Source organism: Heloderma suspectum, chromosome 4 (genome assembly GCF_057233095.1).
Source record: "Heloderma suspectum isolate Gila_16-S chromosome 4, 16-S_ref, whole genome shotgun sequence".
NCBI lineage: Eukaryota > Metazoa > Chordata > Lepidosauria > Squamata > Helodermatidae > Heloderma > Heloderma suspectum.
Window position 1 is genome coordinate 167,236,856 of NC_139461.1, and position 26,248 is coordinate 167,263,103.

Here is a 26,248-nt window from a genome sequence, read left to right on the forward strand (position 1 = left end):
TCTGGATGATGCAGAGGGATGCAGGGGAGGAGGAGAGAGTGCCATTGCACTAGTGGACATCTGCTAGCATGCCGTTGGATCCAACCCATAGCTTTTTCTCTTGGATTATTTGAATGGTTTAATTCAACGAGAGCACAGAGAACAAACATGTTCCACAGTTACGGCAGCCAGGATCTTTTCTTTGAAATACTGGAGCCTGGCAATTATACCCTCTTGAAGAGAACAGTTAAACAAAATGTGGAACGTCGCACTTATGAAACAAGACCAGGGCAGTTACTGAATATGCAACTTACTTAGAGCTTAAAATGGTACCATTTCATATACTGATGAAATTTAGAATTATAAATAGCTTTGTTTTAATCAAGCAGTAATTATATACATAAAAAGGTGTCCCCAACCAGTCATGTCCGACTCTAGGGTGCGGTGCTCATCCCCGTTTCTAAGCCGAAGAGCCAGCGCTGTCCGAAGACGCTTCCGTGGTCATGTGGCCGGCATGACTGAACACCGAGGTGCACGGAACGCTGTTACCTTTCCCGCCGAGGCGGTACCTATTTATCTACTTGCAATTTCTTGCTTTCGAACTGCTAGGTTGGCAGAAGCTGGGACTGAAGACGGGAGCTCACTCTGTCACGCAGCACTCGGATCTCGAACTGCTGACCTGCCGACCTTCCAGTCTGCAGTTCAGCGTCTTAACCACTAAGCCACCGCAGTCCCCTAATTATATACATACTTCATGTTAAAGATAGAGTTGCAAGGTGTTGCACCTTAAGGTACCCAAGTGAAAACTAGGGAAAAAATAAAATACAAGTTGAAAACTGAACCATCAACAATGTGGTAAAAAGAAAAGGGGGACAATTATTTTCTGAACTTAGGAACAATACGTAGATCTCATCTTGTAGAAGCAGGGGAAACATCATTTTTAAGAGTTCAGAAAATAAATATTTCTGCCTTGTAATTAAAGAATGGCAGCAAGTTTGGATACTTGTCATGATATGTATCCAGATGCAAGATGATGATTTAGGGGCAGGAGCCAATTACCTATTTATTTATTTACTATTGCACATTATGAGTCATATACTGGGGTGACCTGAATATACAAGTACAACCAAGTTATTACAGGTCAAGCTAATTTAGGGAGAAAAATTATTTGTTGTTTCTATTGTTAAACAACTGGGAGTGAGAAATCCTTGCCAAGCTACTGTAAATTGTCCAGCAACTATAGATAAACTTAGTTTTCATCACAGTAACTTATAAAGTTAATTTTTCTAAACCCATATTTATATCTGGCTCCACGTCAGTAAATAACGTGCCCTTGGAAATACTAGCATAAGTTTATTTTTCTCCAGTTGAAATCAATCAAAGTTGACCCAGCTCCTCCATTCGGGGATGTTGGGGAGGGGAGTGGTAATAGTTCAGATCTGCACTATTTAAATGTTTTTTTTCTTATGTAAACTGCCCTGGAAATTTTATTGAAAGATTAGTGATAGACAGACAGAACAGATAATCATAATAAACATAAACAAGAAATAAATCAGCAATAGCTTCAGATCCACATAAAAACAATCAACAGGACTAAAATTACGTGTAAAAGGCCTGGCAGCAAAAAGACAACACAGTAGGTGCCAGGTAGACCTCTCTGGCAACAGTATTTCCTAATTAGGGTGTCTTCTCCCTGATAGCCACCCTCCTCATCTTAGTAGGTGGATACTCACAGAAGGCGGTCTACTGAACATCTTAGAGAGCAATCTTATGCCCCCTAGATAGCACCTGGGGACATAGGATATTTCGGTTTCCTGGCTCTGAACTCTGAGCCGGAAACCATGCTCCCCGCCTCCTCCCCCTCGCAGTCAGGCAAGACGCCTCCTACTCTGCATTGGATATTCGTAAGCCTCTGAGTTCAGAGCCTTACAAGTACCCACGGGGCATCCCATAGGATTGCACCCTTAATGTATGATGAGTAGAACATACCAAGATAAGCAGTCCTTTAAGTATGCCAGTCCTAATCTGTAAAAAGCCTTAAAAAGTCAGAACCAGCACTTTACATTTGGCGTGGTGACAGACTGGGAGCCAGTGCAACTGATATAACATTGGTGTAATATGTTCATAACTTCTAGTGCAAATTGGTAGTCTAGTCATCATATTCTGAACAGTTCAGTTTCTGAAGCATTTTCAAAGGCAGCCCCACATAGAGCACATTACAGTAGTCTAACCTGGAGGTACCCAGAGCACGGGTCACCAAGGCCAGTCTCTCTCTATCAAAGTAGGTAACAGTGAGTTTAAACACCTATCTATTCAGACCTATAATCTGTACCAGCCCCATCCAGAGTTTAAGCAACTTAAGAAAGAACTTAACTTGCCTGAACAGTTTTTGGTATCAATTAAAAAAATAAAGACAGAAAAGCAGATTATGCCTCCATCGCAACATATGCTTACTACTCAAAAAATAATCATAGAATTGTATATTTATTAATTGCATGTTTATCTCTCTTTGAAGAAAAGGCTTCCAGAGCAGTTTACAAGGAAGAAGAATAAGTCAAAGACTGGGTTTGGACAACATGATAACCCATAATGGGCTAAATAAGCCACGGTGGTTTATTTAACCCATTGTGGATTATCGTTTTGTCTGTTGGGTATTTTTTAATCCATGATAGCTTATTTGGCTAAAATAACCCACTCTGATAACCCAAGGTCTGCAGAGTGGGTTATTTAACCAATGGTGGGTTATTGTGTTGTCTGTCGGGCACCATGGGTTAATTGGCTCGCCAATGGAGTCACGCAGTAAGAACCCTTCTGATCGCTGTCACTGTTCTACTCTTTGTGGGTGTTCTCTGTGGGGTGAAATGTGCAATTGAGAGCACTTAAAAGGCATCTATCCCAGCAATGTCTTGGGGGAGGGGATGCACAATTGTGCTTTAGCACTATAGCAGCATTAAGAGCACTTAGGCGTTTATCTTAGCAATGTCTATGGGGGGAATGCTCAATTGAGGGGTTGGAGGGTCTGGGGTTTTTCCCCTTTTTTGTGTGATCACACAGGGTTTTGATGGTTCATTGGGTGCCTCCCGACTAGGGGAGGCTGTGTATGAAGTTTGGTCCCAGTGCCTTAGACACCACCCCCTTATCAGGGTCATGCTGGAAGTGCTGAATTAAGCCCCTGTACTTCACTCCACACCACTTCCCTCTCACTAGGATATTGTGGAAGGTTAAAACAGGCTGCTGTGATGTTGTCAAGGGGTGAAATAGCGCCACTGCTTGGGAGGGAGGACTGCAGCAGGACAGCGGGAGGAGGGAATGACTCATATTAGGCACAGTAGCTTAATAAACTACTCACAATAGCTTATTAGCCCAGTTGTGTGGCAGGGCATCATGGACTATTTCAAAAATAAACTACTGTGAGTAGCTTATTAAGCCACCATGGCTTAAAGTGATGTTTGAACGGCGCCATACTGTATGCAACAGGGTCCACGGGCATAAACATCAGCGCCAACTTATATATATGGGTTGGAAATGTAATGAACATTAAATTTGTTTTATTGCTATAAAATGTGATTTCATAACATTAACACTAAGACCCAGTTCAGACATTACATTCTCCATCCAACTGAACTAGTTTGTTGAATCAGGAATGTACAATGTGCTCACCTGCTCCTATCTGAACTGGGAAACAGTATTTTGAGCTCTCCTTAGAAACCAGGATTGCAAGCCAATAGGATGTCAAAGCAAACTGTGGTTTAACAAACTAGGAAGTCTTCTATTAAACTAGATGCACAAAGGGGAAGGAAGAAAGGAGAGTAAGCACATACAAGATGCATCCCTGATCCAACCAGCTACAGTTATGGCAGCATTTCCAACCTGGTGCCCTACAGATATTTTGAACTTCAACTTCCATCAGCTTCAGCTAGCACTGCCAATGGTCAAGAATTCTGGGAGCTGTAGTCCAAAATAACTGAAGGGCAGGCACCAGGTAAGGAAAGGCTGGTTTGTGGCAGAGGCCTGGGAATGCAGCATTTAAACCAGGGGAAAGAGAATGTTCTGAATGTGTAAAAAAGGTCTGTCTATATAGGCAGATCTACTTCTGCCTCCTACCGCCACCACACTCTTTCATCTATTCACACATTTCACCAAAGTGTGTGATAATGGATGGCTAAGCCCTGTGTTCTCTTCCCCATCCTTCATGCACACTTTTTTGAAATGAATATTCCCATAGCCCACTTTGAGAACCTCTGAGCCAAAGCACTTTTAATTAAGGATACTGAACAAGATGCCTCTTTCTGTTAATGTGTAAATGCTTGTGTAGTTTGGCTATTTAATTCAAATTACAGTGGATATGAAATTGTTTCTTTGTAAAAATTACACACAACCTCAAGTATTAATATAAATCAAATCCAAGATACTAGAAGGGACAAAGTTTTATGCCGGGTTGTGGATCCTGTGGCCTTCCAGATGATGTTAGGTTTCCACCTCACATGCCCACTGGTCAGGAATGGTGGGAATTGTAGTTCAACATCTAGATGTCTATGGATTCTCCACCCCTACTCTATACCATAAAAAATAAATATAGGGAAAGGGCAGCTTTTATTCTACATTAGGAAGCACATCAGGTGAATCAAAATTAAATTCCAAACTAACCCAGAAGTGAAACTCCCTCTGTATTGTACACATCCCAAACACCCAGTACTGACACTCTAGCTGCCTACGCATTGGGCTCCATGATGGATCCCAATCCAACATTCAGGAATCAGTCCTATAAGAAATGTGATGTGAAGAAAGAGGTAAACAAAAAGCAACACTAATTCAAGATATGCCTTGTGGCTAACTACAGTAAAAGGGGGGGAAAACATGTTTAAGATGCAATCCCATGCATGTTTAGACAGAAAAAATAACTCCCAGCATGCTGGCTGGGGAATCTTGGGAATTGTAGGACTTTTTCCGTCGAAACATGCATAGGATTGTGCCCTTAGACTTAATTGTAAAAAAGGATTCCTGCTAATTTTCAAACACAAGAGCAATTCACAATACTCTCTCATATTAAAATAACCAAACTGCTATCAGATAAAACTCAAGAACAAACGAATCTCTGCATTTTTTAAAAGAAATGTGACAGCTTTGATGTTTCTCAGTTCTGAAGTTTCTCAGAAGATGGTGAACAATTTCTACACGCTTCCTTTTCTACAACATATTACATTGCTTCTTGGCCAGCTGTTTTGCAGATGCCACTTCCTGCTCAAGATCTACTTTCATCCTGAACATACAGTTTTCTCTTAATAGAAGTCCCACAGAATATCCCAACCAGATCCTTCATTTCCTGGCAAGCAGGTATTTGCCCCATGCTCTGAACCATGACATTGAAAGCTACATATTAAGTAAAAGTGAGGCAGAGTGGAGAGTGGTTGTATTCCTCCAGAACCTTAAATGCCCTTTCATTTTATTACATTCTAAACATGTTTTTTTCTTGTGCGCACAGAGTTAGTGCTACCCAAGAAGATCTTCAAAAGATTGCAGGGAGAAAAGTGATGGAATTCAGGAATTCACTGAATCAGGGAACTAAGTTGGTGGGATGGGGACAAAGAGAAAAAAGATCATGCCCAATATAATGGGCAGTTCTTGTGTGCACAACCATTTAAATGTGGGACAGTGGTGAACATGCATTCTTCCGCATATGTACCTACTTGATAATCGTGCAAATAGAACTGACTGGGAGAATAGTGTAATACACTTAACAGTATGCCACAGTACAGAGTAACAAATTGTATACACGTGCAATGCATTCTGACCCTTTACTCAGACCTTATTCTCACTCTTGTGGCAGGGCTTAATCCCAGAGTGCACAGGACTGTATATGTGTAGTGTGATCCTACATGTCCAGTGTGACCCTACATGCACGTTTACTTAGGCTGCAGTCCCACACACACATATGTAGGAGTAAGTCCCACTGAACGTAATTAATAGGGCTTACTTCTCAGTAGACATGCACAAGCTGTACGAATGCCAGATGAAATTCCCCCGGGGGTCAATGAGGCTTACCCCCGGGGAAGCGTGCTCGGATTGCCGATTTAATAATACAACGTATGTTCTCTTCCCGAACTTACTTTTTTCCCTAGCCCAGAAAACAAGAGAAAGGGCTAAGAACTGGGTGGGGCCCACAAGTCAAGCACTCCCCCCCCCGCCCCCACAAATTTGTTCGGCGGCCTGTTGCGAAGCCACCGATGCGGGGAACGGTAGAAATCGAGCCTGGCATAAGCCCGAGGCCTAGAGACAAGGCGAGAGTAGAGAAGAAATAATGGTGGAAGAGGCAGCAAGTCAGACACACACACAGGTCCAGTCGGACTGCAAAGCCAAACAGCCCTCAGGGAAGAGGAAGACGTCGTCCTTTCTTCCTGGAGCAAAGAAAAAGCGAGGAGGAGGCCGCAGCCTCCGCCCTATTGTTCCCCCATCAGAGGGGCTCTCGCTCACCTCGCGACAGCGGCAGCAGCTCCTCTCAGCTGCGGACCACGGACGTGGCCGTCGCGCCCACCTCCTCCTTCACCAGCAAAAAGAGCCGGCCGGCCACGGCCTCCTCTTCCAGCCTCGGGCCCGCTGCTGCTGCCACGGCTGCCTGTGCAGCAGGGGCCATCTTGGGTGCCGTGCCTCTTTGCTTGCCTCAGCAGCAAAGCCCTGCCTCGCTTGGCCGTCACCCTCCCCTTCCTGCTCACCAGAGGGGCGGAGCAGGCCCAGGCGCTTCCTCCTCCCCGCTTCCGTCTCCTCGTACGCGAAAGGGAGAAGGGAGGGAAGGAGAAAGGAGAAGGCCGGCTACTCGAGCTGGTGAAGGTCCTGCCTTGTAATCCAGACAGTCACAGCAGCGTGAGACTGAAGGTTGAAGGGAGACTTGCCAAATATCCCGTATTTTAGAACATCCCAGCCTAACGGTGGGAGTTTGACAGCACAGTCCTGTGCCTGGCTACACAGAAGTAAGCCCCACTGGATTCAATAAGGCTTACTCCCAGGAAAGTGTATATAGTGTATATAGGATTGCAGCTGAAGGACAGGCTCCATTAAACACAGTAGGGCAATTCTGAGCAAACGCAACAGGATTGGTCTGTAACTGATGTGTTGCTATGCTTTTGATCACATTCATGTGTATTTATACATTGATGTAAGACCGTCATCCTGAGTGCAGGGTCCTGTAGAAAGACTACTTGTCTTCTCCATTGTTATAAACGATGATGATGTTGATGGTAAATGTCCATACTGTGCATAACCAAAGGCATGCATATATATATATGTGTATATATATATATATATATATCGGATTTTTTTTTTTAAATTTCAGACACCATGGATCCTAGTGTCCCTATCCTTTATTTGTATCATGGCAGTCTTAGGGGGAAAATAATGTTTTCTTCTGTCTGAAGGATGCCTTCCCAGTCTGAAATGAAAGTAACATAACAACTGTATTTACTGTATTATCTAACTGTATTACCTAGCTTAATTGCTTTGGGAAGAAATTGACAACCACTCTGGTAACTGTGACATTTCCCCCTTGGGTGCCTTCTGTAAAAGAGACAAGAGTTATGGTGCCATGATATGTCTCTCAGTTCCAGTTTGCAAAAGTAGAGTATTTAAACTTGGAAACTAAACCTAAAGGCCTTTAGAAGCAAACTTAGGTGCGATAAATTGATATGTTATGTATCTTTATTTAATGCATATATCTGTATATATCCTCCAAGGAGCTCAAGGCAGCATATATCATTCTCTCCCCACCCTTTATCCTCACAACCACCTTGTGATGTAGGTTAACCTGAGACATAGTGATTGGCCTAGCATCACCCAGTGAGCTTCATGGCTGAGTGGGAATTTGAGCATGGACCTCCCAGGCCCTAGTTGTGACACTAATCACTATACCACTTTGGCTAATTAGCTATCTACATATAAATATTAATATTTAAATATTTAATATTTTATTTTACAAATTATGCTATCCTTTAAAGTTATCAGGAAAAACAGGATAGGTCATTCTCAGGTATAGAAAGAAATATATTAATAATTTCTTTGGTATATTTACAGCATGATCATATTCACTGTGATCCAATTAACTTGCATTGCACACATGTAAATCCCCCCAAACCCCAATACCAGGTAGCACAGCTGCATGCGAGCAAGTGCACATGTTTACAGCTGAGTTCAGAAAGATGCTACATGTCCAAAATGGGGGAAGGTAGGTCAGGAGGAGGATCACAATGCCATAAACAGAACCCCACTCCACAGTTAGGCAAGGCTACACTTCAAAAACATTTGAAATATTTAGATGCCAGCCTGTTGGAGCCAGAACAAAAACTAAAAGTAAAATTAAATAATAATAAAAACAATAAAAGTATAAATACAGCATAAAAACACAAGTCACAGAGGGCAAAATAAGTTAATGCTAAAACAGATGGAAAGACCTAGGAAAATAGGCCTCTTAGGGCACAATCCTATGGCTGCTAGTCAGCAGCTAGACCATCATAGGATAGGTCGGATCCCAGGAACTGACCTCCACCCCCTCCCACACTGCCTTGTAGGCAGCGTGGAACAGCCCCACGCTCCGCACTTGGAAGAGGAGCGCAGAGTGGGAAAAAGGGGGCGTGTCGGGGCAGGGAAGTTGGAAATGCTAGCACAACACATCCTACGTGTCGTCCAGCTGCCACTTCCCTCGCTCCACGGTCCCACGGCTAGACAGCCAAAATCGGCTGTCTAGCTGTAAATGCAGGGCGGCTGAAGCGCTGAGGAGATGATCTCCTCCCCGCTTCTGCCCGGCATTGGATAGGTGGTCACCTCCAAGTTTGGAGGCAGCCGCCTATCCGGATAGGATTGCTCCCTCCGAGGTCTGGCACCAAATTTATACCTGGTAGCCATCTGCTGCACCCCACTCAGTGGAGGCAGTCACAGAAGGGCCTCCAAAGAAGATTTCAAGGATTGGGCAAGCACAGGCGGAGAGAGGCAGTCCTTTGAAGGGCCTTAAATGTTGAATTCATCTTGAATTGGACCCAGAAATGGACCAGGAGACAGTGAAGGTGGCAAAGCACCAGTGTGATTGTGCTCATATTATCCAGTTCCAGCTAGCTGTCTTGCAGCCTTCTTCCGAACTAATTTCCAGACTGTTTTCAAAGGCAGCCTCACACACAACACATTGCAATATTCCAAACTGGAGGTTACCAGGGCCTGGATAACTGAAGCAAGGCAGTTTCTGTCCAGGTAGGGTCATAAGTGGTGAACAAGCCTAAGCTGGTGTCATGGAAATGCCACAAAAGGTTGGTGGCACAGTCCTCAGCGTGCCTGAAATGATTACTGAAGGAAGTGACTATTCCCCCCCCCCCACACACACACACACACTCAAGCAAAAGCTGTCTTGTCTTGGAGCTGCAAGCACCAGGCAAATGAGCATGCTAGATAGAAGATAATTAGGAATTCAGAAAATTAAATAAATCATAAGGTAACTGGGACCAATACGGAGACACAAATAAGTTCACAATGAATTCTGGGTAACTGGCATAAAAATAATGGTCAAGATGACCTGGATAGTATCCAAAGAGAAAATGTTGATTTAAAGGCCTGTCACATAGGCCAAAAGTTTATTTGAGCAATGAACAGGTGTGAGACTGTATTATTCCAAGTCAAAAATGTACTGAAAGTTTTCACTTATCAATTGAGCAAAAAACGTTGTGAAAGGTATACACATCAAAAAAATGTGATATATAGATGTCTAGAAAAATTTAGGTACTCAGGTTTAGTTGGCAAATTTTGGTAAAAAGTTCTTCTCAAAGGTATAATTCAAAATTGATCTTATCTAGCTTGAAATGTGTACATGTAAGTCTTTTATTTATGTTCCAATTTTTAAATAATGTTTAATAATTATGAAATAATTAAGACTGTGAGCCCTAAGTTATGGGACAGTAGATAATATTAGCTATGAGGTAATTTTTACACAAAAAGAATATAAATATGTGTTGATTTTAGAAAGCAGAAGCTTCTTCTTAGAAGCTCACCAGGCCTGTGTACATGTCAGCTGAATAACCTATTTGGTATTGAATAGGGAACTTGATACTTAAAAATGAGATATCTCTTAAGATCTAACAATCTTTAGCAAAGCTCTGTTTAACAACAAGAAATGTTTTTATGTCATTATATGCAAGTTATATTTTGAAGTTATGCTACAAGTATATTTCTAATAAAAAATAATAATGGATCAAAAAAGATTTTCCTGTACTAATTCTTGTTAGTACAAAACCTGGATTGCAACCCACAAAACAATCCTAGGTGTACATTTTTTTAAAAGTATTTTATCTGCTATTAGCTATTTATTATAGCTAAATGCTTTCAAAATACTTAATTATAGATAGCTCAAACAATGTCAAACTGTAATACTGGTAAAAGAAACTCTGGGCCACAGAGGTTTCTTGTGCCTCTAGTGAAAAAGATGGATCAATGAGCACCCCCCACCCCCCCGGCTATGAATCTGGTCCTCTAGGACAGGGTTGCACAACCTGTACCCCTCAAAGCTTTAACTGCAGCCCCACAGGTGCTCTGACACATACTCCTGCCACATTCCCTTCCCTCAGCTGATTTTCCACAGATTGAGCCATTGCTAACCAGCAATACAGATGACTCTTTTCAGTAAGGAAAGAATTATCAGTACCAGGATCACCAGAGGGGGAAGGGGGGAAGGCTTTCCATTCATTCCCCCAGTGCTCCTCATACAAATAGCTCCTTCCCCACTGCTAACCCCCAAGCCAGCATCACATGCAACCCTCAGGACCAAAAAGGTTGTTCATTCCTGCTTTAGGGGGAGTGCAATCCCCTCTAGAACATGCTAAACACCACTTACCTGGGCAGGCAAACAACCAGGGCCAGCCCAAGGCCTTTTGCTGCCTGAGACAAAGGACAAGATGGCGCTCCCTCCCATTCCACCTACAAAAGCTTACTGGACTGGCAGATTAATCTGTCTTCAGCACTGATGGTGGGACACCATCCTCTACTGTATCTGAAAGCAGCAAGAGGCACAGAACAGACTGTGTGGCACACAGGCCTTTCCTCCAACACCTTGCTGCTGCTTCCCAGCATTTGCCACTTGAGGCGACTGCTTCACTCTGCCTAATGGAACCTTCTACCAACCATTAAAACATCTGGGCATACAGTTTCAGACAATTTTTAAAATTTGCCTTTTCAGATTTGTTTTTTGGCATGGGGGCAGGTCATTTTTCAAATGATAATCTTAAGTAACTGGAGTATACTAACAAGTCAGACCCGTATGTAAAATGATAATTTGTAACAAGGAAAAGGTTTATACATTGTGCTTACTAAAGAAAAAGACAGAAGTATACACAGAATCTGGAAGGGACTTGGTCACTTGGAACACCCTTGTCTCTCTTAAACAAACATGCAAACCCTTCCTATATTATTTAAGCTTTCAAGTGATGGGCAAGAGCAACTTGCCTCTTAGTCTCTGTGACTAAGATAATAGTGTAGAAAGTAATCCTTATAAACCTCATGCCAGGGTATTTAGTTCATATATTTTTATCGTTTTGCCCACGTCAGCTTGTTAGAGAAACATAGATACATACACTAGAAATTGAGAGTTCTAGGTTTTAAAAGAGGTTGCTAAATCATATTGCTCTAAGAAGCCCACCACAGCAGATTCTGCATGCTCAGGTGATAGTCTGGTGCCCTCTGCTGTCATAATTACATAGCTACCCATTTTGTTTCTGAAAACTCACAGAGACTTCAGCGCATGGTACCAACTCCTCTTGCTTTCATGATCTAAATTCTGTCTCATGCAGCCTAGTCCTATACATATGCATTTCCAAGTAAGTGTGAATAGGATTGTGCAGTTTGAGTTCCATAAAAATGAGGAGTAGACACTGACATATTATTAGTGGATTTTGAAACCATCTTTCACAATAGATTATCCTTTCAAGGCAGTTTACAGCAGTCACCTTACTGCAACAAAAAGATTCAAAGACTGCCGATTTCTGCTCATCAATTTACTATTAGTGATGGCTGAGCTCCCATTGGCTCAATTTGGAATCAGCTTGGTGAGTGCTAAGAAAAAGCTCATCTGTTTTCCAAGAGCTCTCCCAACTTGTAATGCTAGTGCATGGTTGCTGCTACTGATGCACGGATGCGTATTATTGCATTGCTCCCTCAGAACTGTAGTTTGGTTTCACCTGCCCTGTATCCATCCTATGGCATCAGCCATGGCAGAGAGCTGCTTGGATATTCACCTCCCCGCCCCCCAACAAGCATAGCCCAGGAACACAAAAGGGGTTTAGATGTAGATACAGAACCACCACATACAATGTTTGCAAGGAACAACCAAGATAATTTTATATATATTTATTCAGTTAATTTTATCTCACTTTTCTGCAAAAGCAACCAAAGCAGTGTACAATTATATATAAATAACAAATCAATATAGAAATATGAAAGTCAGCAGCATTCAGACATTATTAACACAATCATATGCCAAAAGCCTGTTGAAATAAGGGTTTCAGAACCCATCTAAAAGCAGGAAGGAGCTTGTTGGATGTCCCCAGGGAGAGAGTTCTAGAACTCTTTTGCCACTGCCCAGAAAGCTCTGTCTTTGCCCTTGCTCATCAAGACAGTTCAGGGAACAAAACCTTCAAAGATGATCTTAGGGATCAGGCAGGTTCATATGGTTGAAGCAAAGGCAGTGCTTAAGATACCATGGTCCTGGTCTTAGGCCATTAAGCACATTCAATTGTTAATACCAGTACTTTTAAGTTGAGCCCAGGAAATGAATAGGTATCCTATACAGTTGGTATAAGATCACTGTGCTCCTGCCCCCAAATCCAAGCTTGATTTTGAAGCATGTGAGGAAACCACAAAATGCTCACAGCCCAACATTCTACCTCATGCCCAGCTTAACTTGGGTTCTGGAGTGGCTTGTTAACCATGGTAAGAAGCTACCCTGCCCGGGTTCACATTACACAATAACCCACGGCAACCACCCACCATTGCTTGAATATTCACAATGGCAGCTGGCACGAATGGCAAGCCACCACGGCTTATTTAAACCACGGTGAGCACCGGTGATTGTGTGGACTGGCCAACTGCCTTCAAGGGAGCTACCAGACAGAGGGTTCCTAGTACTACTAATCCAAAGCCATTGTGCTGCTATTCCATCTTTCCTTCCTTAACTGATTTTTTTATAAGAAGTATGGAAGAAGCAATGGGAAAATATGGGAGAGTTACAAGGGGAAGATGATAATGTCTGCATCCACTATAAAATTCTGTGAATGAGGCAGAGCTATTGCATAATAAAAGTCTCATCTGGAAACACCCCAGATGTCTGCCCCAGTTACCCTCCTTCTCCATTCTAGTTTCTTATGGCCACCTATAAAGGATGAAACAACTAAAATCAGCAGTAAGCAAAACTCTCTTCATGCTTACGGTACTACTTACTTTCTTCTCTTGGTGATGTATGGAATATGTAGTAGAATTACTAGTTCCTTAAGAATTGGCGTTGATTCTTCCAGGATCTGATGTAGTCTGTACTAAGAAGGGTATGAGCTGAGGCCGGCTGTACTGTGCTCATGCATCTGGGTTTTTTCTCTCTGTCTCTCTCGTTCAGTTTTTTATATTCCTCACTTCAAATAAAGTTCATGGTACTTCTGGTATTAAGCTTGAAGCTAACACTGTCTTGCATGAATGCTTTCAAATTCCCAGTTCTGAGGATTTTCACATTTATCTTTTTCCTAAAAGGTAAGCACAGGGGACCCAATCTGGATCATGATCCTAGCATGGGGGTAGGAGGCTCCCCTCCCCCGTCTCACCTGCAACTTAGGTTTTCCCAAAGTTACACACTGAAAAAAACTGTGCAGTTCAAGGGCCAGGTACTTGGATCTTATCCAATCTGATTGTTGCCTGTGTAGAAAAGACCCATGTGGGTCTGGTATTTACATTTATATTGCAGTAGCATGGGATTACATCACAGAGAAATTGCTTGCATGCCACCACAGGTTACATACAAAAATAGCCAATATATTCTTCAAAGAAGCTAAACTCTGGCTATTAGTGTCTGTACCCTAGCAGAAGAAGGAAGTAAAGGGTTTGAACTGTGAGTTAAATAATTAAATTTCTCTTAATATGAGTTGAGATGAGAGTCAAAATTTCATATCTGTAAGCTATTTACAGAGCAACTTATCACCACTTTTCTGAGGCAGCTTTTCTCATTGCAGTTGTTGTCCAAGCCACTGCTGGGGTAGAGGGAAGTCAGACACCAGAATCATACAAAGCACAAAATAGGTTATTTTTGCCACAAAATGTTTTGGTGCAGATGGAGGGTTCCTAGCACTACTAATTAGAAGGCATGGTGCAGCTATACCATCTTTCCCTCCTTAATGGATTCTCTGCAGTAGGAAAAAAGACAGATGAAGTGGTGGGAAAACATGGGAAGGTTACAAATAGAATATGTCACCTGGACCCCCCATAAAATTCTGTGGATGACAGTGTGATAAAACATCATCTGGAAGCAAACTTTTTCTTTCCTTGGCATAGAGAGCACATTCAATGTGTTTATTTCAGACAAGGATAGAACAAAGAACATCTGAGTGGAGAGGCTAAAAACCAAATATAAATGTGTTTTCAATAAATGTAGTAAGCACATTTTCAATAGATTGTAATACATTTTATATGGCAAAGAGTCAGGCTTGTCATAAGCTTCTTACTTTATAAGGAACAAAATATTTGGCTATTTAAACATCTGTGGGGAATGCTGGGAGTTGTAGGACTTTTCTCTAAACATGTGTAGGATTGCACCCTAATAAAATTGTGGTATCTCCAAAATCGCCAGTCTCATGAGTGACTGTGGGGGGATTTGGCAGCTGGCCATCACTCTACACACATTCAAAATTTACCTGATAAGGAAAGTGTCTGAAATTGGTGCCAGTTATTGTACAGAATACCTTCCTGAATCTATCTTAACTATTTTGCATAGGTCTAACTTCAAATCAGACTAGATAATATTGAGATTAGTGTACAACCAACCTTTACATTACATATGAAGCCTTACTTGCATTGATGGGGCAAATCTGTTTTAAGTCTAGTAATATGTGAATTATTTGTCTAAACATCGAAGGTGTATGATATTTTTAGGTTGTGTGGCATTTATATTAAGAGCAGCCTATTGTCAAGATCTCTGTTTAAGGTCCGGTTTTGAAAATTTAGTCATATACTGGTTTCAGATCACCCGTGACTATTATTTTTTAATGCCCCTGTCAGGGTTCCACTTATGACCTATCCCCTGAGCAACTCCTTAAGGATCTCTTGCCTACTTAAGAGCCCCACCTTCCTTCTTTTAATAATCTCTTTCCCAATAATGTGGGGTTTAAGCTGTAGATGTGGGGTGATTGACACACCAGACCCAAGGTTTAACCACAATGGTTCACTGGTAAACTGAAAGCTAGCAAATCATAACTAAAGGTATTTCCACAATAGAGCTGAGTGATATAAAAGGCATTAAAAGAAAATAAAAGTTGCAAAACTTTACTCTAGCTGCACTTAGGCTTCTCTAGGCTGCTTCTTCCTGCTCTCCAGGCTTTGCTCTCACTTCAGGCTCTGGCTGTCTCTGCTCTTAGCGGCTCACTCGCTCGCTTTATATACCTCCTCCCTCAAAACTGAAAGTACTGCTTCAAACCTGAAGAAATGAACCTTAAGTGGAGAAATGAAACTGACACTTAACCAGAGAAATTAAACTACTCCTCTCAGGGTTACTCCTTCCCAGAAAACACTAGGCCTCTGAGCCTGACCCTTTTTCCCTTTCCCTCTGTAGGCCTCAAACTTTCACAACCCCAGTAATTAAAGAGCAAGCAACTCAACCCCTTACCAGCTTCAAAGACATAATATTGTAGGGCACTGTCCTGCCTTGGGTCCAGAACAGGAGATGAGGAAGTTGAACACAGCATCAGGGGCTGGCCAAGCCCCAGAGTTTCACAGTCTCAGTCAGATATCAGAGCAATCTAACACAAGTTCTTGAGGAAAAAGTGAGGTCAAGCACAATCAGACAGTCCCAAAATAGACATGGTCCAATAGCAAGATCATGAGATAATGCCAAGATCAAATACAATAGAGCAGTCAAAGGATAATTAGGGTTCAAAGAGCAAGGTATTATCTGCAATCCAGGAATCAGTCAGGATAGAAAGCAAGTTCAGCTAAGAATGCTACATAAAGCTAAGCTTTAACTGGGAACATAGGTAGCCTGGTCTCCTACACCTCACTTTGGCCCAGCTGAAACCAGTTAGCACAGCCTTCAAGGTTCGCCTCACCCAAGGAGTCCTTTACTGAGGAGGCCCTGTATTCTGAAGAGTCTGGCTCTTCTGAGCTGTATGATCGAGGGGGTGGCTACCTGCACCTTCTGACATTAGTGTTCCCCAGGGCTGGGAAGTAGGCCAACCCCCCACCCCCAACTCTGACAGTGAGTCAGGGGCCCCTTTTGCAGACCCCTCTAGGTCCTCTGCTACACACAGGCCAGGCATAGCTTCTCCTGAGATGCTTGAGGCATCTGGGATAGCATGCACCCCTCTGAATGAGCCATAATTCCCAGATTCTCAGCTTTCATGAAAAAAGGATGTCTCTCGCCCTTATAGAACCTGAGATAGGAGGCGAAATGCACGGCCACTATTCTGCCCATTTGTTTTGTAAGCAAAAATAGCCTGCTCCCGCCTTTAAATCCAGGATTTCGGTGTATCTCACATTGGACAGTGGTGCAGGAGTTCATGATGTTTCTAACTCAGGTCTTAATTTTATTTATTTTTTGCTATTTTTTAAAAAATTACCTTGTCAATGCATGCAGCAAAAGTTAATAATTATTATATCTACGTTACAGGAGTCATGGCTATGACTAAGACAGTGTGGGTTATGTTAGCCCTCAAAGTAGTCCAGTCTTGTTGTTCTCATTTTACTGGGGGAAAGGGGAGAGTAGTGTATGACAATTCAGCAGTGTAGACCAGTTTTGTTATCCAGTCTCCTGGTGTGTTGGTTGTTTTAGGGAAATACGGGGGGAGGGGAGTTGATTGTTGCAGCAGTGCTACTTATTAAGATCTAGAGGGAATTGCTGTGGTGTATGTGTGTGTATATAGTTTTTTGAGAACATGCAAGTGTTAGTTCTTTCAGGAAGCCTGGGGGAGGGCCTCTCCCTCTCTCTTTTATTGCAGGCCTTAGAGCTGAGACAGTATGCCATGCAACTCCTCCAAAGTTAGTGTTTTGTCATGTATTGTGATAACAAATCCTGTTCTGAAGGTACCTGTCTTGTGTGTTGTCTGGACAGCAGAGCCTAGAAGTGCATTGCAAGCTGAGCAGGTCATCCTCACCCACAATATTAACCATGGCCTTCGTGCAGGGGTGGGAGCCAGGGAAAGAATTGAAGATTTCGGCTGTATGAGGAAAGATATTGCCTGCCTATTGAGAAACAACAGAGGTCTCAAAAGGGAGATTTGCAGTCTGAATTAATTAGTCAGTGGTAGTTGTTGCAAAGATGAGATTACACCTAGCAATACATTTTGGGAAGGAGAAGTAATGGCTGATCTCCATTACTGAGAACACTAAGGCCGGCTATAACTAACCTGCCTCTTGCCTTTGGTGAAACACACAGGTTCCTGAGGCAGTATAAAGCAGAATTGCAGAGAAACATGACAGTTTGTATATTAACAAAATCTGAGATTAATTTTAGGTGGTACACTAGGTTAAAAAGCCAATTGAAGCCAAATTGTGAGTATTACCTAGCGGTTGGAGGGGATGGAACAATTCAGTGCAAAGTCTCTCTTCAGGTGATCGAAAATCTTCCTCTGGTTCCATCCTTTCCTCTAATTAATTCAGACTGCAAATCTCCATTTTGAAACTGGGTCTATCTAAACTGAAGATCTCATGGACATAACACCTGGCCAAATTTTTGGACTTTGTTTCTTCTCCCATCCCCTGCTTTTTGTACCCCCTAGCCTGATTAAGAGTTCTGGAGCTTGCAAAATGTTGCAGAATTTTGGTTGGTCCTAATAAAGGTATTGCCCAACTACAGATTTTGGATATCTTTCTCATGGACCAGCATGACTACTTTTGTGATTTTTACATATACAAAATATACAACCAAACACAAAATGTAATGTTCCTGGAAAAAATATCCAATTCCAAAAGTGCATTCCTGTAGTTCAAAACTCAAGCATGCAAATGCTGTATTATGTTGATGTAAAACATGGTTGATAACAATGTGCATCATAAAATGAGTAGTCCAAGTTCCTGTAGAAACCTAAACCCTAATCAAGTATACCCATTTCTCCTGCTGCTGCCAAAAACACTGCCAACAAATTCCACTGCTGGAGTGTTCACCAGTGTTTTCATGATGAAGGAAATCAATCTTGGACAACTCATATAAAGTTCTCAACGTTATGATAAAGATGGTGATGCCATAACATATCCAAATGAGATACGTAAGACTGCTGTTCTGTGTTTGTGCATCTGTTTTCCCCCTCTTATTCTTAGTTTGTTTAAATAGAGATGTATATCCCTAACTCCAAATAAAGTTTAGTTAGAGCTCATGATACCTCTTTAGAAGGGGTACACGGAAGGAGCCTCCTCGAAGATTGTTGTACAATCGGGCGTACCCTGGTAACAGTGCATTGCACCGGCTAATCCTTCTACCATCTGATCAAACCGCAGCTCAGCAGTGTGGCGGTGGCTACATTTTGGCAGAGTGGAGTTTGGTCTGGACATGACATGACGACGACGACCTCTTTAGTACATAAGGCTAATCATGGTGGATAAGACCTAGGGTCCATCTAGTCCAGCATTTTGTTCATATGGTGGTCAACCAGCTGTCTGTGGGAAACCCATAAGTAAATGTAAAACATTTACGTAGCCTATCACGGTATTTTTTAAAAATCTAGCCGTGATAGGCTACGTAAATCTTTACGTAGCCTATCACGTTTTTTTTTTAAACTTGGAAATGGTGGTGGCGGCAGCTGGTCGGAAGACCGGCTACCGCAGCCGCCGCCGCCAAACCGCCGCCAGAGCCGCCGCCAGGGAGATTCGCCCAAGGTAAGTCCCGGCGCGGAGGGGCAGACCGTTTCGCCACCGATTTCAGGGGGCCGAATGCACTGGCATTCGGCCTCCCCGGGATTCGTGGTGAAATTCTCGGACATCCCTACCTCAGACATACCTATGATTAAAGCTACCAGGATTGGACCTCTAGATAAGTGATATGCTGGATCTTTGTGCTAAAGAAAATCTAATTTATATTTATAATTTATAAACCCCTTAAATCTTCACATTTATATGGCACAATTTTGGCCAAAGGTTGCAATCCCATACACACCTAACTGGGAGTAAATCCCATTGAAAACAATGGGACTTCTGAGTAGACATGTATAGGATTGCACTGTAAAGGAGCAATCCTATGACCACTAGACAGCGGCTAAATAGCCATAGGATATGCTGTTTTCCAGGAACCGACCTTGGAGCCCATGATCCAAGATCGGTTCCTGGAGAACTGACCTCCCCCAACTTCCGTGCTGCCTCTGAGGCAGCGCGGAACAGCCCAGTCCTCTGTGTTCACAAGAGGAGTGCAGAGCAGCCGGAAAGGGGCATGGCTGGGGGTGTTCTGGGGTGAGGAGGGCGTAGCTGTGACACATCCTATGTGTCATACAGCAGCCTCCTTCCCCCCTCTGTGCTCCCACAGCTAGACAGCCGCAATCGGCTGTCTAGCCAAAAAAGCAGGGCAGAAGAGGCATGGAGGGAACGATCCCCTCCGTGCTTTTCCTGCCCAGCTTTGGATAGGCGGTCGCCTATCTCGATAGGATTGCACCGTAAATCTTCTAAATTATGAGTTATTCCCATGCCATATACCGTACTAGGTTTTCCCTATGAAGTATCAAATATGATTCTACTATTCTCCTTTTAGTTAATCAAGATTGAACACTTAGATTTTGTCAAGTTTAAAATCCTGATTTAATAAAGCAATGGTCTGTATGACTCTACTTTAAAATGCTTTCCCCTGTTGTTGTTGTTTTAGGGGTGAGGGGGATAACAATAACATTTGTTCCATTGCAAGATTCTGGGATTACATGCTTTTGCATACCCTCATCCAGTAGATTAAGCAATGGTGTGGACAACGTGTTACGCATCTGTTAAATAATATTTGCTTGTGAATCCATCTAAACTGGGGGCATTATTACTTTTCAAAGACATTATTGTTTCCTTGAGTTCTTCCAAAGTAATTGAAATCAGATTTGTGGAGATGGGGTGTGGTGGCTACAGCATGCTAGGCCCAGGTCAAGAGTGGGCAGTCGCAGGAGGATGCATAGCAGCAGCTGAATCCTGAGTGGGAACAATTAGCAGAAAGAGATTTCACAGAGTTACAAGAGATCAGACGCTACACAGTACAAGAGTTAAGGGGGCACCAGAATCTGAAACTGTAAGGTAAGAGGTGACCCAGCCCATGGGGTAATGTTAATCACTGTGGCCTGATATTGTAACTAAGGGCGCAATCCTATGGCCACTAGACAGTGGCTAGATGGCCCTAGGATTGGTTGATTTCCGGGAACCGACCTCAGAGCCTGCACTCCAAGGTCGGTTCCTGGAAAAGCGCCTCCCCACCCCCTCCCCCACCGCCTTGTAGGCGGTGTGGATCATCCCCAGGCTCCATGCTTGTAAGGACAGTGCAGAGCAGGACAAAAGGGGGCATTCCCAGGGGTGGGGTGGGGAGTGCGGAAGTGCCGGTTCGACACTCCCTATGCATCATCTGGCCTCCTCAACCCATGCTCTGACGTCCTGCAGCTAGACAGCCAAAATCAGCTGTCTAGCCACGAATGCAGGGCGGCTGGAGCATAGAGGAGAGGATCCCCTCCGCCTTACACTGATAGGCGGTTGCCTCTGAGTTTGGAGGCAGATGCCTATCCCCCATAGGATTGCTCCCTGAGTAAAACAAGTTTGTTTCACTAAAAACCCCATGTTTCACCATGTTTGTCTGAACAAGGGAGGTGGGATCCATATGATGTGGAGCTGTTCCCAGCAACCTCTGACACAACCATCCAGAAACCTTAATCGGTGCAAAATGTTGCAGTGAAATTTCTGAGTGTGCCTAATCCATTGGAATATGTATCCCCTATTGGTCCAGTTGCACTGTTTGTTATTTCTGGGCTCAATTCAAAATGCGGGTCACTGCTTTAAAGCTCTAAAGGTGCAATCCTATGCACATTTAACTCCTAGCATCCCTGGCTGGGGCATGTTGGGAACTGTGGGACTTTTTCTGTCTAAATATGCATAGGATTACGCCCTAAGTAGCCTGGGGCCAGGAAACACAAGGGACCTCTTCCTCCCATATGATCTTTGAAGTTACCTGCAGAGGATCTCTTATGCTTCCTGTCTTGATCTGAGTCAGGTTTTGCAGCAATCTTGGAGAGGGCCTTCTTTGTGGTGGTTCCCAGGTTGTGGAACTCCTTGCAATGGGAAATCTATCTAGCTCCTAACTTACTGCCTTTTCGTCACATTCTTAAGATGTTTTAATTTAGAAAGGCATTTAGTTTGGTTAGCTGTCTACCTTGGTTTTTGGATTATTTTATCTTTTCCTAATTATTTGCTTTTTTATTATGGAATATTGTTTAAATCGTGTCAGTTTGTGTTTAATCTGTTGTGAGCTGCATTGGACACTATATAGCAGGAAGGCAGGATATCAATCTTCTTATAGGTAAAATAGAAATAAATAAAAACAACTGGCTAAATGTTAAAATTTAGTAGGAGTTTAGTGCCTACCCTTGAAGATTTGTTCTTCGTGTTTCTGCTGACAAACAAAGCTGTTTCATCTATTCTATTTTTTCTGCACAAAATGTCAGTGAGTGTAAACCTATGTATGTCTACCCAGAAGTAAGTCCCATTGAGTTCAATAGGGCTTCCTTCCAGGTATAGGATTGCAGCCAGACAGAGCAATCCTATGGGGGAAGGAAAGAACTGAGGCGGACAAACCTGCTTTTCAAGAGCCCTGCTGGCGCAAAGACAGGGGCAGGTGGCTTTTCCCTATTTGTCCATTTGTGCCTATTCCCCCCTCTCCCTTTATCTTCCATTGATACCAATGGGAGGGAAATTAACTATGCTAGCTCCAAGGCTGATGTAGTTCTTCCCCTGTAATTGGGGCAAGTTGTGGGAGGGCACAGGAGGGCAGTGCTAACTTCAGGTTTTTTAGGGCCCATAAGCAAGAGATCCAGAGAGCAAGTAGGTCAGCGGCATCTACCGCTCCCTCTTCTTACCACCACCATTGTGTGGGCCAGAGCAAGAAGCAGTGAACGAGCAGGTTGAAATAGTGGAGGACAACTCTAGGGGGTTCTTATCAGTGGGCCCCTGCTGGGGTGTGGGCAGGTGCCTGCCCATGCCTACCCTTGATACCAGCCCTTATTTTTTACTTAAATTATTTACTTACTTACTGTACTTTTAAACTGTACAATAACCGAAGTTCTCTTGTGAATCTTATGGATCCACAGCCTCTCCTGGCATGTCCAGAAGCACCTCCTTTTTGTGCTTTCAAACACCAGAGTTCTGATGGAGAAACACCAACTGTGGACTTTTCCATCTCACAAAGCAGACTTGTGAGGTCAGTTCTCCTGAGGATGGACCTTTCTGCCCTTAGAGGGGGAGATCTGAAAAATCCCATGGTTGCCTTACTCCTTTTAGAAATAAATGTGTTGAGCTGTAAAGTTATGTTTATTTTGCAATGCAATCTGGTTCTTCAATCAATACGTTTTCTTATGCCAAGTGTACGCACTGGTGCAGAAAAATAAAACTGTATTTCATGGTCTTGTGTGAAGAGAATCATGGAAGATGTTATTTTGCACAGTATGTCCTAACTGACAAGTTATTGGCCAGCTAATGTTCACCAGACCAAGTAGACGCTCATACCTTGCATTATCTTTCATAAACGGCACGTGAATGGGATTTTCCAGGGTAACTTGTGTGTGAAGGAGCCTTGGGGCTGTAATTTAAATGAAGTCTCAGCATACACACTTGTACTGTACTTAATATAGGGTAATATAATTTTTCTTACAGAGTTAATCTCTGATAAAGTAGCTCACATCCCCTCTGACATCTAGGTTTGATGATACAATACAAGCAGTTGTTTGGATCAGTGTGCTGCAGTGGCTGGAGTGCTGGACTGGGAGTTGGGAGATCCGGATTCTAGTCCCCACTCAGCCATGTAAGCTCACTAGGTGACTTTGGGCCAGACTCTCAGCCCAACCTACCTCACAGGGTTGTGGTTGTGAGGATAGAATGAAGAAAAGGTTGATATACACTGCCTTGGGTTGCTTTGGAGGAAAAAAGGCGGGATATAAATGTAATAAATAAATACAAATAAAATCAGTTTAATTCACTGTAGCGCAGGATGCTGACGGGGTCCTCAGAGAGGTTCTGGGGCCCGCCCGTCCTTTGCCCTGTGGATGACTGGACACGGAAAAAGGCGAGAGGGACAATCCCGCTTCAGTCCCTCCGCGGCAGCGGGGGCGGAAGCTGAACATGGCGGTGGTGTGGACAGGAAGAGGGAGCAAACCGGAGCGCCTTTGCGGCCTCCTTTTCTCTATTTTGCGCGTTACTTGTGAGCGCTTTCACGGGCACTACAGCTCTTATACCCCTCCCCCCCCCCGCCTCTCCGCGCGGCTCGTCAGCCACAGTTGCCGTTGGAATGTCGGTCGCGCCCTTTTTAGGGCATTCGTGCGCCTGCGCGCTTGTCGCCGTCGTTGTGCGGGCCCTGTTCTCCCCCCCCCCCGCTGCGTGCCTTCTCCTTCCCCTCCCTCTAGCTAGAGCAGAATCACTGTCGTCGTCATCTCCACCGTCCCCTTCAGCAGGGAGAGAAGTGAGGAGGGAACAGGCGGGCTGCCGACGTCGTCCCTGCGCTCGCCCCTTCCCCATCCCCTGAGGGATTTAGAAGCTGTTGGTAAGACGGGGGGGGGGGGGGCACGAGCCTTGCTCCTCCGCCGGGGGCGCTGTCTTGTGAGGGCGCTGGGGCGGGGGGAGAAGCGTGTGGATGGGACTTCGATAGTGTTGACCTTTAGTTGCCTTAGGCTAGAACCAACCCACACTTGGGTCATCCCAGTTTGGCGGGGCTTCCTCTGCCCCTCCCTCGGCTTCTCCCACCCCACCGGGAAGGGCGGGCAGCAGGAACAGTGCTTCAGACCAGCCGTAGTTCCAGTGCTTTCGGTATAAACCACCCCTCGCCGCCGCCCCGTGTTTGGGGTTGTAGCCGCTGTTTGCATCTACTGAAGGGGAGGAGACCGGAGGAAAATAGAAGTGTGCGTTGGTATGTATGCACTTCCGTGGCTTCCTCTGTGTGTATCCTATAGCTTTAAAAAAGAAGGGAGACCACTGGCATGCTTACTTTTTGCCAGGGTTTGTCCTGGAGCCTGGCAGCTGGTGATGCTCGCCTCCCTGCAGTCTTTTTCATAAACAAACCAAATAAGAATCGAGGCATGTTGGCGTTAGCGGAATATATATGCTATTAAGATAAAATTGCTTGATACTTTAGTTACGTAGGGTGTATATGTGGATGAGAGGAGGGACGTTGTTGTACAGGCTTGTTTTTAACCTGTAGAAAGCAGTTGATGTTTGTTAGAGATGTTCTCGTTAAAGAAATAAGGGCATGGTAAATGAATTAACTTCTTAAGATGTTAAGTTGTTGCTGTTTTTTTAGCTCTGTAAAATTCTTCACTTGTAGGTAGAAATGTTCCAAAACGAATTAAGGGTTAATAAAGTAAGCAACGTGTGTCAAATTTGCTGTATTGTGAGTTTTGACATGCACTTTAGCCTTGAAACTGATGAGAGAAATGTACTTTCCATGCTTCAGACTTTGATAGGCCTTTACTTGCCGATGTTTCAAAGATTGCACAAATGCACTTTACATTGTCGAATTTACACAGAAATTGACGTACACCATAGTTCTCCCATGACATTGTCTTCCATGTCTTCTATCACCTGCATAATATCCCTAAATTTCAGCCACTTACAGTTTTCTTGTGGGGCATAAAGTAACCCCAGAATCTATTGATTTTGCTATTGGGGTGTCTTTATGCTTCTGGAATCAAGCAATATTTTGGGGTTATAAAATGTCCCCATGGCTTTTTCCAAAGAAAACTGGTCTAGAGAAGCAGGCTTATGTATACTGGGTGTCAGTAAGCTGGCATAAACAATGGGATTTCATTGGGGACATTTACTTTACCAGAGACAGATTTCTTATGGGGTTAGAAATATACCCAAACAACAAAAAATGTTAGTTCTTAGTAATAACGAAGTTTTACCGCAAGTTTTATGTGGACAGATATGATACTTTTCTAATATTTTGAGTTTAAAACATACCTTTTCTGACACCACACACATTTCTGGTTGTGGGGTATTTTACCACCCCAGGATACATTGGAAAATGTCTTGGGGTAGTAAAATGCCCACCCAAACACATTTGTGTATATTTTTTTAATGCGTGTTGGATGAGGATGTGGGCTTTCTGTCGAAACAAAAAGCATTTGTGAATTACTTCTAAACTAGGTGGAGAGACAGTCAAAGTATTTGAGTTTTTTGTTTAATTGTGTTGCAAGGTAGTGTGCAGAAAACCTTCTTTATTAGGTGTAGTTTTCTTTTTTGAAGTGATACCAAATTCTGGGTTTTAAAAAGCTGCATTTCAAAACCTCTCAGCAAAGTTGCTTCCTGTCTCAAGAAAGGTACCCATATATAAGGCACATGAAACTAGCATGCACTGAAAAAGCCTTGGTTCTTCAGAAACATTATGCTTATATTTGCTCGATAATTTCAGCAGGATCTTGCAATACTTAAGGCTGCAATACTAAGCACATGAGTAGTCCTGTTGAATTGTTTATGTTGTGTTTAGGATGACCTATGTTCATTTTTCTCACTACCTATATCTTGCATCAGAATGCACTGGGATTGAGATGGCATTTTGAGGTGTGACAAACTAACTGTAAAATGTTGGAAGAAAGTGGACATGTATTAATGGATGTTCAGGCTGTATTGTGGCAGGGGTGCTAAGTCAATGGTAGAAAACATGCTTTCAATGCAGAAGGTCCAAAATCCAGTTCTTGCTATCTCCAGCCAAAAGGATCTCTGGTAGCAGAATTTGGAAAGACCCTTGCCTAAGATCTTGAAGAGCAACTGTGAGTCAGAATGCATGGTACTGGGCTAGGTGACCAGTAGTCCAGTCATATGGTCCAAAAGGTGATCCATATGGGTAGTGGGAGATTCG

General features: G+C 43.3%; 2 protein-coding genes across 8 annotated transcripts in view; one reads left to right on the forward strand and one right to left on the reverse strand.

Annotated features, from left to right (window-relative positions):
* Nucleotides 1–6,653, reverse strand: part of RC3H1 (ring finger and CCCH-type domains 1) — a 96,176-nt gene extending 89,523 nt beyond the window's left edge. For all 3 annotated transcript variants that reach the window (XM_084851192.1, XM_084851194.1, XM_084851193.1), the window contains exon 1: nt 6,451–6,653. The gene's annotated coding sequence lies outside the window, so the exon portion shown is untranslated. The remainder of the gene's footprint in view (nt 1–6,450) is intronic.
* Nucleotides 6,654–23,740: 17,087 nt separating this feature from the next.
* The window catches only part of RABGAP1L (RAB GTPase activating protein 1 like), a 280,035-nt gene continuing 277,527 nt past the window's right edge, over nt 23,741–26,248 (forward strand). For 2 of the 5 annotated variants that reach the window (XM_084851202.1, XM_084851207.1), the window contains exon 1: nt 23,741–23,935. The gene's annotated coding sequence lies outside the window, so the exon portion shown is untranslated. Of the gene's footprint in view, nt 23,936–23,957; nt 24,299–26,248 lie in introns of those variants that run through there. The other 3 variants (XM_084851206.1, XM_084851205.1, XM_084851204.1) reach the window with 3 other exon arrangements.